Raw genomic sequence first — 14628 nt, forward strand, 5'->3', positions numbered from 1 at the left:
GCAACCAAAGGCTTTGTAAGGAAATTGGATTCGCAATTGGTAGACATAAAAATGCAGGATTGCACAGATAGAGTGGGAGAATGGAGCTGACTGTTTTCTCTTCAATAGCTGGCATAGACTCATTGGGTGAATGGTCTCTTTCTATTTCATAAATTTCTTTACATTTGTCTATGATACAAGGTCAAATCAGCAAAAGTTCGACAAAATTAGTAGATTTAAGGGGAATCCCAAAAGAGGAAAATTAGTTAGAAATAAAGTTGGAGTGATTTAGGGCAAGAATCAGAGCTCTCACTTTGCTGTCTGTAAACGGAATGATTAAAATTGAGGAATACTCTAGATACCAGAATTGAAAGACTGCAGGTAATTCTGAGGATTTGTGGTTGTATGATGAGAGGTTTTTTTTCTCCTTCTTTTCACTGCCTTTTTCCAATTCTTTGTATGATTACGTTAATCTCCAATGCTTTTACTTAAAATTTAACTTTACATTATCCAATTACATTTAAGTAATCTATCAATTCCTAACTGAAAATTGTCTTCAAATAATGTTAACATCAACATTTCTGTGACTTTGTTGTATCCTTGAATTACCATCTTTATTAGGATTAAAGTAAACAATTTGACCAAATGGAAATACCTTTTTTCCACACTGGCGGTTACAAGTGTAAATTGGTACCCACACAAGACCCATAGTGAATTTTAATTCGCCATGTCGAATTAAAGAAAATTTATAGAAGTGATTTCACAGATACTGTCTCTCCATCTTCCCTGTCATAGTCCCCAAATGCACCAGGAGAGAATTGCTAATCTTTCTTATTAATAACTGGACATTACAAATGTACAACTGGGTACAAAAACGTACAGAGAAACATTAAAGAATCGAGAGATATGGAATAGGGCAGGTTGAAGGTAGGCAATCAGCTAGAATATTATGGAAAGGCATGACCAGGCCTGGGGGCTACATTATGTGCTTCTGCTCTTATTGTTTAGATTCCTTAAAGTATTGCACTTTGTAAAAATGATATGCAATATTGTTGTCTTTGACTGTGACAGGATAGCTGCGTCAGTTGTTACTTATGTTCGAGGCTTCAGTCTCCTGTTAATATGCAGGATTAGCAATTCTCTCCTGGTGCATTTGGGGACTATGACAGGGAAGATGGAGAGGCAGTATCTGTGAAATCACTTCTATAAACTTTCTTCAATTCAACATGGCAAATTAAAATGTCACTGTGGGTCTTGTGTGGGTACCAATTTATACTTGTAACCACCAGTGTGGAAAAAAGGTATTTCCATTTGGTCAAATGGTTTACTTTAATGCAGGATGCTGTCTTTTAGATGGCTGAAATCTGTCCTGAGGAGAAATTAAAGGCACTACCTATTGTGGTAATGAAGCAGAGGATAACCTAAGCAGAGCAGAAACACTTCAAATTCATCCTAAGACTCCTTTTCAAGTCCACCTTTCATATTATTGGTCAATGATTGTACTTCATAGTCAAATATTTTTAAAAGTTGTGTTGTATTAGTTTAGGTTCAAATACTTTTGCATTTCCAAGCTTCAGACTATCAACAGCTCCAAAGATCTCAGCCACTGCTTGAAGATTTCATGGTGATACTGGGAAAACCCCAAAAACACAATGTCATATTTCCTCAGTTATCAAGAATAGCTTAACAACAATGTTGGCAAAACAGTTACATAGAAAACACTGGTTTTGTGCATTTTTTGATACTTATACTGTAAATAAAATCAACTTTAAAGTAAGTAATTCAAATTTTGTTCAGTTATGACTCATTGTTACTTTTAAATCCGGCTATTTATGTTTACTGAAACCCAGCAACTGTTCAAATGCTGTCTAAATATATTGAACTGTTCAAATCATTGAATAAAGTTGAGTTGATTGGAACATTAAGTGAAAAATAAGTTTATCTAATTATACTTTTAGGAAAGGCTCTTCAACGAATGCCATTTAAACAAAGAATTATGATAAGATAATGGCTTAGCACAGGTGCTGATTAATAATAGTACAGATAAACTTTCATGAACCGGAGGGTACAGGTTTCAAGTTACTGGCAAAAGCACCAAATGTGACAAGCGAAAAATATTTTTTGATGCAGCAAGTACTTATGATCTGGAATGCACTTTTTTGAAAGGGAATTGGAGCTCGCCTCAATCATGGAGTTGGATGTGCAGAATTGGGAGAGTTCCTTTCAGAATATCTACCTGAACTTCTGATTTTTAGACTCTGGTGGGTCAGGTTGGATTTGAAGTCAGTCTGGGTGACCCAGAAGTAGTTTTGAGTTGGAGGGGTATGTGACATGGATTGGACAATTTGGACACAAACAAAAAATGTCACCCTTTTGAAAGGTTTATTTGAGAGGTTATCCTTCAATAATAGACTGCCTTAGCCTTGTAGGATATATCTTTGAATCATCAGGTGAATGGCAAAGCTCCAAATATCTGTAACATTGTAAATCTGCAGCTGTAAATATTATTGAATAGCCATCCCGGGAATGGATAGTGTATCATGGGATTTCTTTAAGGGAAAGTGTCATTCCAGCTGCCAAATAAACATCTGCTGTCCTGAACCACTGAGACCTTTCTCAATGCAAAGCCACAGAAATGAATGTATCCTTTCACCACTACCTGATACAAATATTATGCAGTGATGTAGTTAGCTGGCTCGACTCAATAGATGATTGATGAACAGTGCCATGCTCATTATCCCATTCACCAATTCTTATCTATTATAATGTCCTCATACTGTGGACTCATGACCAAGTCCCTCATATCTATGTAATGACATTTGTCTTAGAGGAAGGAAGGCAGTTGGGTTGTTAGTAGACACTAAGGACAACAGGCCACTTTGGATCCACAGCCTCAACCTACATGGCAAACAGCAACAGAGCCTTTGTCTCCATTCTATTGTTAGCAGTATTCAGTGACAAAGTGTTTCGTACATGTAATGACACAACTGTGAATGAGAGCAATGGAATTTGATTTACTAATGACCGTTGTTGCTAAATTTTTTCATTCATATAATGTCAAACACAACAGCAGCAAGGAAAAGGATATGACATCGGTAGGAGGGACGTCCACAATCATTGTGGAGAAAAAGTCCTGTTCTCACATTAAGGATACTGTCCACCATGCTAAACAGAACAGATTTTAAAGACATTGGCATCTCAAGACTGTGCATCCATGTGATGCTCATAAATGTAAGTGATTCCACGACCAGTTAATCAGATCTAAGCTCTGCAGTCCTGTCACATCCAGTTGGTGAATGCTGATGGACAATTAAGCAACTCACTGGAAGAGGGCGGTTCCACGAGTATTCCCATCCTCAAATGATATTTTAACTGCATTATCACATTATTTGGGTTGCATTCAGCATAGCTCACACATTTTCTCCTACTCTTAGCTCTTATTGTCGCTTATTCAACTTTTCTTCTTTCCTGGCCTGCTCTCCGTTATCTCCTTGTTTACCAACTCCTTCGCTATCTCTCCCTCTGGGCTCCATCTGCATCTCCACCTATCCACATGCCCAGATGCTATTCATCTCCTCCTTCTTGCTAATCATGCTGCATCCTCTTCTACTAGTCCTATGTTCTCCTCTGGTTTCTGGCACTCATGTTGACTTTCTGTGGCATTCCTGTGGGGCTGTGACTTGCCCATCTTGTGTCTTCCTTCCCACAAAACATAACAAGCCCTTCACAATGTCAAAATTCTTCCTTGCACACAGCTAGAAGAGTATATAGAGCAGAAAAGAAATGCCCTTTGAGAACATTCATGCTTCCTTTAATTATAGGCAGGCAGCCAGAGTTAAGTTTGTGCCACTTTTGGGTCCGTGAATGCAAGTGTAATAGTAATTCTACAGAGGTGCCTTACCTTTCCAAAGGGATACACTGACTGTCCAAGGAAACACACAAAATTCAAATCTGCTTGGACTAAGTGTACCCTGCACACTTTGGGTTTCACATGCAAGGGATACAAACATCTGACTTGAGTGGAAGCACTGCTTCCATGAGCCACACATGCCCAAAATGTGGTCAGCCCCCCATTCCTGCCTCCACAAATAGAGTCAATGCCCTCTTGATTTGAACTTGCCTCAACCATACATCCAAAGTAGCCAGGCAAGGAGGCTGGAAGAACACAGCAAGCCAGGCAGCATCAGGAGGTGGAGAAGTTGATGTTTCAGGTATAACCCTTATTCAGGACTCTACCATACATCCAGGCAGTACATTCCAGATCCAAACCACTTGTGTGAAAAAGATTTCGCTCTCATTGCATTTGTTTCTTTTGCAAATCACTTTACATCTCTCCTCTCTCATTCTTGATTCTTTAAAGGTCAGGAACAGTTTCTCCATAACTATTCTATTCCAGACCCCTTGTGAGTTTGAAAAATTCTATCAGATCTCCCTTAGCCTTTTTCTCTGCAAAGTGAACAGTCTAAACCTGTCCTATCTATCTTCATGACTAAAATTTCTCATCCCTCAAACTACTCTTGTAAATCTATTCTGCAATCTCTACTCTGTGCTCACATGGCACCTAGATCTAGTCCTAATATTCCAACTGAGGTTTTAACCAGTGTCTCATACAAGTTCAGCATTACCTTTGCATTTGTACTCTATGACCCTATTAATAAAGCACACAGTATCCTGGGCTTTATTAATTGTTCCCTCCATGTTCTATCGTCTTCAATAGTCTATGTACTAAGGTCCCTTTGCTCCTGCACTCCCTTTAGAATTGTACCTTTTATTTTATATTGTCTGTCCATGTTTGTCCTACCACGTGTATCTTATTAGATTACTTACAGTGTGGAAACAGGCCCTTCGGCCCAACAAGTCCACACCGACCCTCCAAAAAGCAACCCACCCAGACCCATTCACCCAACACTACGGACAATTTAGAATGGCCAATTCATCAAATGTGCACATTTTTGGACCATGGGAGGAAACCGGAGCAAACCCACGCCGACACGGGGAGAGTGTGCAAACTCGACAGACAGTTGCCTGAGGTGGGAATTGAACCCAGGTCTCTGGCGCTGTGAGGTACCAGTGCTAACCATTGTGTCACCAAGCTGCCCATTTCCATTTTGAATTTTGGCTGCCACCTATTTGCCCATCTATCAACTTGTCAATATTCTTTTAAAGTTCTACACTCTCGTCCTCACAGTTTACATCCAGCAGCTGCAACTTTGAAATTGTCCTCTGCATAGCAAGATCTAGCTGATTAATGTAGTGCAGGAAATATAAGGGTCCCAATACTGAGCTCTGGGGAACTCCAATATAAACTTTTCTCCAGCTTGAAAATGATCCATTGAGCATTACTTTCTGGTTCCAATCACTCAGCCACCTTTGTATCGACTATACATATTCCATAAGCTATAATGTTTCTCATAGGCATGCTGTGTGACACTGAATCAAACACCTTTTATATGTGCAGGTACACCTCATCAGCAATACGATACAACGCAATATAATACTCTATGGCCCACCAAACCTGCAACAATATCTAATTTTTGTTGAGACCCACTACTTAACTGTCATGCCATTTCTATCCTCCATTCGCCTCCTGTTCATGTGTCTATCAAGATACGTCTTAAACGTTGCTAAAGTGCTTGCTTTCACCATCTCCACTGGCAGTGCAATCCAGGCACACACCAATCTTTGTGTGAAAAATTTTGCCTGCACTTCCCATCTAAACTTTCCCCCCTAGCCTTGACCTGATCATTCCACCCCGGGAAAAGCCTCTGACCCTCCAACTTATCTATGTGTCTAGCAGGTCACTCTTCGGCCTCTGTCTTTCCAGTGAAAAGAATCCACACTTATCCAACCTTAATCCCTCCATACCAGGCAACATCCTGGTAAACCTGTCTGCACCCTCTCCAAAGCATCCATGTCCTTCAGCTTGTGTGGCAACCAGAGCTGCAGACAATGTTCCAAATATGGCCTAACTAAAGTTTTATACAACTGTAACGTAATTTGCCAACTTTTATATTCAATGTCCCAACCGATGAAGGTACGCACACTTTCCTGACCACTTTATCCAACATGAACATCAATGATCCTTCTGTTACCTCTTCAAAAAAAAACTCCAGTAAACGTGATTTATGTGTCATGCTGGTTCTTTCTAATCAACCCAACCTTTCCCACGTGACTATTAATTTGATACCAAATAATTGTTAAAATTTTATCAAAAGTTAAAATAATTGAGAAAAACATTTATTTTCCTTATTTCTGGCATATTTCCAAAAACCTAACCACATGTCAGCATCAGTGTAAATATTATAACAACTATGCATCTGTGACTATGACCTGGAAGGATAATCGAGGTAGCAAATTAGCTTAGTTTGGATACAAAGGCCAAGAAAAGTAGCCACATTGGCTTTGTAAACTTCTTTTCAAATATGAAAATTAAAACGTTCCTTACTTCTAATATATAAATATGGAGCATTTAAATCTTAGAAAATAATCAAAAAGAACTGTAGATGCTAGAAATCAGAAACAAAACTGAAATTGGTGGAAAAACTCAGCAGGTCTGGCAGCATCTGTGGAGAGGAATCAGAGTTAATGATGAAGTTCCAGTGATTCTTTTTCAGAATGTAGCTTTCTCTAATCTGAGAGCAATCTAAGTCTGGCAGTATATCTTGGCTCTGTACCATTTTAAACAGCATCTTTGGTGTTCCTGGGCTCTTATTGATATTAATGATGTGTTAAGGCTATAGTTGTACAGCAAGTGTAGTGTCACTTAACTCTTAATCAAATTACAGTCCAGATTTTTTTTTAATTATTATAGCCTTGAAATTACACTGTGGTTTATTGTGCATGAACTATTAATGTATGCGTAGGACATTCCTCCTTCTACTTTTAATGGAAGTATTAACACATTGAAGATAAATAGGGGTGTTAATCTATTTAAAATAAATGGGTTAACAGCCTTGATAACAGAAGAGAGGAAATTCAAATGTGTGTGATAAGGATTTGCATGCTGTATCCCACAGTGCAATTTCAAGGCCCATAAATTTTCTCTATTGTTCGGAATAAGTTTCTATCAATCACTTTTTTTTAATCTTGTGTAACTTTTGTATGTTGGTATTTCCATTTATATTTGATATAGAATTAACACAGGAACTCTAGTGAAGTTGGGATTAAAATCTTACATTTGTACAAATGTGACAAAATCGGAAAACCACAGAAAAGTGACATCTTTACAATCTGAGTAATACAACTCCCAGAATGACATTTTCCTCATAATTTCTCGAGTTTCCAGAACTACCTGATTAACTTACTCATGTGGATTATACAATCACTTTACAAGTGTTATTCTTTACCTCTGACTACAACTCTGTAATGTATAGTAGGAAGTTTTGTATGCTGTGCTGCTTAAGCCCATTTATTTTTACAAGTACATTTTGAACATAGAACAGTACAGCACAGAACAGGTCCTTCAGCCCATGATGTTGTGCCAACCACTGATCCTCATGTATGCACCCTCAAATTTCTGTGACCATATGCATGTCCAGTAGTCTTTTAAATGTCCCCAATGACCTTGCTTCCACAACTGCTGCTGACAACGCATTCCATGCTCTCACAACTTTCTGTGTAAAGAACCCGCCTCTGACATCCCTTCTATACTTTCCTCCAACCAGCTTATAACTATGATCCCTCGTGTTAGTCATTTCTGCCCTGGGAAATAGTCTCTGGTTATCGACTCTATCTATGCCTCTCATTATCTTGTATACCTCAATTAGGTCCCCTCTCCTCCTCTTTTTCTCCAATGATAAAAGTCCGAGCTCAGTCAACCTCTCTTCATAAGATAAGCCCTCCAGTCCAGGCAGAATCCTGGTAAACTTCCTCTGAACCGTCTCCAAAGCATCCACATCTTTCCTATAATAGGGTGACCAGAACTGGACGCAGTATTCCAAGTGCGGTCTAACCAAAGTTTTATAGAGCTGCAACAAGATCTCATGACTCTTAAACTCAATCCCCCCGTTAATGAAAGCCAAAACACCATATGCTTTCTTAACAACCCTGTCCACTTGGGTGATCATTTTAAGGGATCTATGTACCTACACACCAAGATCCCAATATATTTTGTAAATATATTCTTTATTGTTATGCAGACACTGGTCCATTGACATGATGTATGAAATAAACAGTTAGCACTCAACCATTTGTAGATGAGTCATTGGTTTATTATTGTAAGTATTAGCATCATAAACAAAAGGCATGCATTATATTTTATTAAAATAGGCTCTACTTTCTGTATTTTTAATCATTGCATTTCACTGATTTATATTACTCCATTCCTCAACACATCAGGCAGAACCTTCAACATTAACAGGGATATAAAATAAGCAATCTCACATCAGGCACCCTTTTTATACCCATCTGATACTTTTAACCAAATTCCCCCCATCGGTTATACACCCCATAACCAATACTGACAGTTTGATTAATTACTGTACATTTATAATTCTTGTCTGCAAGACCCTTCAAATCTTTCACCCACCACTGTTTATGTCTCTCCCATTCCAAATCTCAGCCTCTGGATTCCATTCAGCTACCTGTGACCTTGTCAGACTCCTGTTTCTTTGGACCTACTACTGATGACAGAGGCTTCAGCTGCTTTGACCTGCTCTTTGAGACCCTTTTTTCTAAACTCTTCTGCAATATCAAATTGAAAAAGAAATTCCCAAAACCCATCTTTAAAACCTAGGTTTTTTTTGTGATCGTTACTCCTTTACTGGTCCCCATTTTCACATTGGTGGATGTTGGTGGTCTAGTTGGGGGCTACTGCTGTTAATATGGCAAGAAGCTCAACAGTTGATGGTGTTAATTGGTTCATTAACTGACTGAATAGTTATACGGGAGACCAGGTGTCATCAATGTGTGGAAAGAGATGTAAAATTGATTAGGGCTCTCTTGTGGCATCCTTACACTTGGATGAGAAGTCTATCAGAGATTCAGTGGTAAAGCTTCAATGAGAGTTACAGTCTCCACCAGCTAAGTCTAAGTCACATCTGCTCCAGAGGTGGCTAAAAACATCTCTGAACAATTTGATTATAAATATTGCCAGACTGAGTAGTTAGTGTTCCCATCTCTGGACCAGAAGATTTGGGTTTGACACGCACCTGTTCCAGAGATGTATAATATAGCACATCTAACTGGGATGATTTGAAGTTGATTTATTTAGGATTTGGAGGTGCCAGTGTTGGACTGGAATGTACAAAGTTAAAAATCACACAGCACCAGGTTATAGTCCAATGGGTTTATTTGGAAGCACACTAGCTTTCGGAGTGCTGCACCTTTATCAGGTGGTTGTGGACATTTATTTAGGATATCTGGTTGGTATGGATGAGTTGGACCAAGGGGTCTGTTTCTGTGTTGTGTATCTCTATGACTTTATGACTCAAAATAAAAGTAAGACTGAATAGTCCCCTCCTACTCCACTTTGATTTAGCCTCCTTTCCTCACCTTTGATGATTTGTATTGCCCTTCATGGCTTTGCGTGTAACTTAATCAATTAGAAAGCATGGGTGATTTACTGATGGTGGGCAGTGACAAAAATTGCCTCAGGTGATTTGGTGATGGGAAAAGCTGTTCAGTTTGTGTGCAAGAGCACTTCTGGATGGAGAAAAAGAAATAAAGCCTGAATAGTGGGCTCTTGTGGCACAGTGGTAGTGATCTTACCTCTGAGCCAGATGGCGCCAGGTTCAAGTCCCATCTGATGTAGAGATGTACAATGATATCTTTGAGTAAGTTGATAAGAAAACATTCTAAGACTGAATAGTAGCTAATTAGTGAAAGTTGCCAAAAGTGATTTGGTCGTGGAAAAAGCTATTCGGTTGTGTGTGAAAGGACATTCAGATACAAAATGGAAAAAAGTAAGACTGAATAGTTAAGGAACTCTCTCCACAATGAAAGATGTTTTCGTTTCTGTCACGCTGATTTGCTTGGATCCAAATTGATACTGGACTTAGAGATAGTGTAGATAATGGTGACATTGATGATAATGCTGGTGGTGGTAGTGACAGTGGTGGTGCTGATTATTCTGGTGATTTGATGGTGGTGCTGGCAGTGTTTATATTGGGGATAGTGGTGACGGTATTGGTGATTGCCAGAGGTTGAAGTGGTAACTATGCTAGTTTATGAACCAGTTGTGAAGAGATCAAGTTCTACTTGTGATAAGAGGCTAAAGTAGTAATAGTGGACAACGGAGTAAAAATTGTAACTTCATTTTAATAAGCTTTCAATACTCTGTGGTACAATAACCAAATGATCATGAGGTAAATTGGCAAACCATCGACTGAAATAAGAAATTTACTCAAGAATACCTGGAAATGATCCATAACTTCCTTCATAAATTTATAGGCTATGTGCAGTGTGAGAGCAGCATTGTGTTTGAGAAGTTCTGCTTTACTTGCAGAAAGAGAAAAAATAAATTTTCTTTTAGTTGTAACATAAAATTTATACAAAAAAGCATCTAGCATAAATCATTCAGCATGTGGGTATGGGACTTGCTTTCATTGGAACTCCGTCGACAATACAGATGTTAGCAAAAAACTATGGATGCTGGAAGTCTGAAACAAAAACAGAGCATGTAGGAGAAACACAACAGGTCTGGCAGCATTTGTAGAGGGAAAAACAGTTATTGATTCAAGTTCACTGACCCTTTATCAGAACTGAAAATGGCTGGCAAATGGTTGGTATTTATGATGGGACAAGGGGTTGCAGAAGATAGACAATGGAGCACATATAGATGAAGCCTGCAGGGTAAGATAGAGAGAGAAAACAAGATAGACAAACAAAGGGATTGCTGATAAGCCAAAAGAGATAAATGCTACATGGAAATGTGAATAGTTGAAAAGGTGTTGACTGTGCAGTGTGCAATCTACCTAGGAATGTGGGAGGAAGTGAACTGATATGGGAGAGGATGATCATGTTCTGAAACTTAAACTCTATGTTAAAAATATAAAAATAACAATTTCAAGTTCAGTGAATAAATATTTCTCAATTAAAATCTCATAACAAACAATTTGTGAGAAATTTTCCCAGCTCTTCACCTCTTATAGTTTAAGTGGGAAGGGGTCATTCTGTATCATTACAGTAATGTTAGAAGATGATGGATAATGTTTAAGCATCAGAACTAGCAGCTGCTGGAGAGGTGATTCAGATCAATTCTGACTTTGAATGTTGATCACCCTGAGTACAATCTGAGTAAACTGAAAGTAAATACACAAAACAGTCAGCAGTCCATAGATCCCTGAAGGTGCCAACACAGGTAGATAGTGTGGTAAAGAAACAATACAGGATGGTTGCCTTCATTAGCTGGGGTGTGGAATATATGAGTAAAGGCGGCATATTACAACTTTATAAAACATTAGTTAGACCACACGTGGAATACTGTGTGCAGTTCTCATTGCCATGCTAATGAAAGGATGCGATTGCATTGGCAAAGGTGGATAGGTTGGGTTTGTTTTCCCTGGAGGTGAGGAGGCTGAGCTGTAGGGGTGGAGATCTGATGTATACAGAAATATGAAAGATATAAACAGGGTAACCATGATGTGAAGGTGCTGGTCTTGGACTGGGGTGGACAAGGTCAGAAGTCACACAATACCAGGTCATAGTCCAACAGGTTTATTTACAATCATAAGCTTTTGGAGAGCTGCTCCTTTGTCAGGTGAAGTCAGAAAGGAGCAACGCTGTGAAAGCTTCTGATTTTAAATAAACCTGATGGACTATAACCTGGGGTCGTGTGACTTCTGACTTTATGCAGGGTAGAATTGAGAGAAATTTCCAAAGGATACAAGTTTAAGGTAAAGGTAAGTAATTTAGAGGAGATCTGAGGAAATGTTTTCACCCAGAAGGTGGTTAAAATATAGAATACACTGCCTGAAAGTATAGTGGATGTGGGCACTCTTGCAACATTCAGGAAACATCTGGATGAGCACTTAAAATATGAGAGCATAGTCTATTTCTGTGCTCACTGAATCTATGACTCAATACAATGTACTCAGACATGTTTTCTGACATGCAGACTTTGATTCCCCATTTATTGGTGGGTATGCAGTAAAATCAGTCACCAAGATAGAGCCAGTCCTAATTTATTGCAATTCACTGCAATCAAGCAATCACACTTGATTGTTCATCACCAAAAGCTCAAGTGCCGGCAGTATGAGGACTTTAAAGAGTAAAATAGAATGATAGTGTTATGGACCAGGCCAGACCCCATCAAACCATTCCAAGAGAGTAGCCTGGGCCCTACCTTTGCTAGTTGTTTTAAGCAGGTGTAAATTGGATATTCCAGGAATGATGCAGCTAGCCCAACCACCTAGTATTAAACAAAACAGAATTTATTTGCAAGATTACTGAATGCAACACAACCAAAAGAGAATGGGTAGCATGGTGGCTCAGTAGTTAGCACTGCTACCTCACAACACCAGGACCCTGGGTTCGATTCCAGCCTCGGGTGATTGTGCAGACTCCACATAGACATTCTCCACATGTCTGCCTGGGTTTCCCCTGGGGTGCTCAGGTTTCCTCCCACAGTCCAGCGATGTGCAAATTAGATGATTGGCCATGCTAAATAGCCCATAGTGTTCAGGGATTTGTAGGATATGTGCAAAGGTTAGGGGAAATGTAAAGTAATAGGGTAGGGGAACAGGTCTGGGTCGGATACTCTTCAGAGGGTCAGTGTGGAATTGTTGTGCCAAATGGTCTGTTTTCACATTGTAGAGATTGAGAATATAGAATAACTTAACCTATCCAAAATCTCAACTTAATTGATACTATTCCAAATGCTTGCAACAATCCCTATGAAAACCCCTTGGCACAAAAAGGAAAAATCCAACACAGGTTCTTACAGGAGAGATGTCAGAGAGAGGGAAGATCAGCATAGACCCCTGCTTCTTTGGGTCCAGCAGCTTCACAACTGACTGCTTGCTAAAACCAAACCAAACCAGAGAAAAGCTGAGCTGGGTGAACTGATTACTCCCCTTACGTTGTACGTGTTTTTTTTAAAACTTGAAAGCCTTTTGCCTGAAGCAGTATCTGTTAGTTATCAGCAAATTGGCCCTAAAATCCTCCAAACCTAGACATCCCAGAACCTGTGTCTGAAAAGAAAACAAGGATAACATAATCTTGTTAAAGGAGTAGCATCATCACACCTCCCTTAAAAAATAATGAACCATCAATATCCAAAAATGGCTTCATTTTAAAACCCCTTAATTTTAAATTGTTAGTACACCACATCACCCATATAAATTATATTGACAATAATCATACATGATTAGGTTAGTACTTGTCAGCTTGTTTCCGCATATCTCCCCATGTGATAATAACTCTTCCAGATCATTTCGATTTTCCTCTGGAAGATAACTCAATAATGTATCCCAAGTTTTGACGACTTCCTTATTGTCCAATTTAATTTGAGGAATGTCCAATTCAGAATCCTCTGTTGTAACCAATACCACAGCCTCTTTTGACTTTACTTCCCTGTCAAAATGTATTTTGAGTACATTTGCATGACACACTCAGATTTGTTTTGTTTGGAGTCCTTATCAAATAGTTCACCTCACTCAATATCTTTGACTTGATGTTGTCCACCAAACCTTGCTTTTAAAGATTCATCTACCATGGGAAGTAACACTAACATTTTATCTCCAACAGCAAAATTGAAAGTTTTTGATTCCTTGTCTGCTTCTTCTTTCATTATATGCTGTGATACTTTTAAATGCTGTCTAGCCAACTCCCCCGCTCTATTTAATAATTTCTGCAAGTTTGACACAGTCCAAATACGTGGTCTCTGAATTATGCAGATTCCGGCTTTATTACTGCCCGTGGTTTTCCAATTACCTGATAAGTATGACATGCTTGGCAAAATTCAACTACATCCTTGTGCAGTCTAAGCCTCTAAAAAGGTTTTTGTATTTTTGCTTGAGTTTTTCTTACTCCTAAATGACCCCCACTAGTAGTTCATGCGCCCCTCGCAACACCTTCATTCTATAACCCACTTGGCAATACAACGTGATGAACTTCTGCCCATTTATCATTTGCCTGAATATGCAATGGTCTCCACCTCTTCATTAGGACATCATTTTTAAGATAGTAGCATTCAGGGACCAATTTGGATTTTTTTTTTGCGGATGCTTTTTGATACAATTGGTTTAAATGTTCATCTTTCTGCTGTAACTCAGTTAATTTATCTGAGCTAAATATGTCTGCTTTGTCATCTATCTGCTCCTGGTTTGTCTCAACCATCTGATCAAACAAGGTCTCTACTAATTCCACTTCAACTTTATCTATACTGTTTGATCTCTCCTGTTTCAACTGGTGACTTTGTTACATTGTTACCACACAGTAGGGTAAAATCCCAGGATACGTTTCCTGCAATAGTTCTGCTGCCTGAATTTCCACTGTCTAGGGTGTAGGTTTGCTTGCTGAGCTGTAGGTTTGATATCCAGACGTTTCATTACCTGGGTAGGTAACATCATCAGTGGCGACCTCCAAGTGAAGTGAAGCTGTTGTCTCCTGCTTTCTATTTATATGTTTGTCCTGGATGGGGTTCCTGGGGTTTGTGGTGATGTCATTTCCTGTTCGTTTTCTGAGGGGTTGATAGATGGTATCTAGATC

This window comes from Chiloscyllium plagiosum, chromosome 9 (assembly GCF_004010195.1).
Source record: "Chiloscyllium plagiosum isolate BGI_BamShark_2017 chromosome 9, ASM401019v2, whole genome shotgun sequence".
NCBI lineage: Eukaryota > Metazoa > Chordata > Chondrichthyes > Orectolobiformes > Hemiscylliidae > Chiloscyllium > Chiloscyllium plagiosum.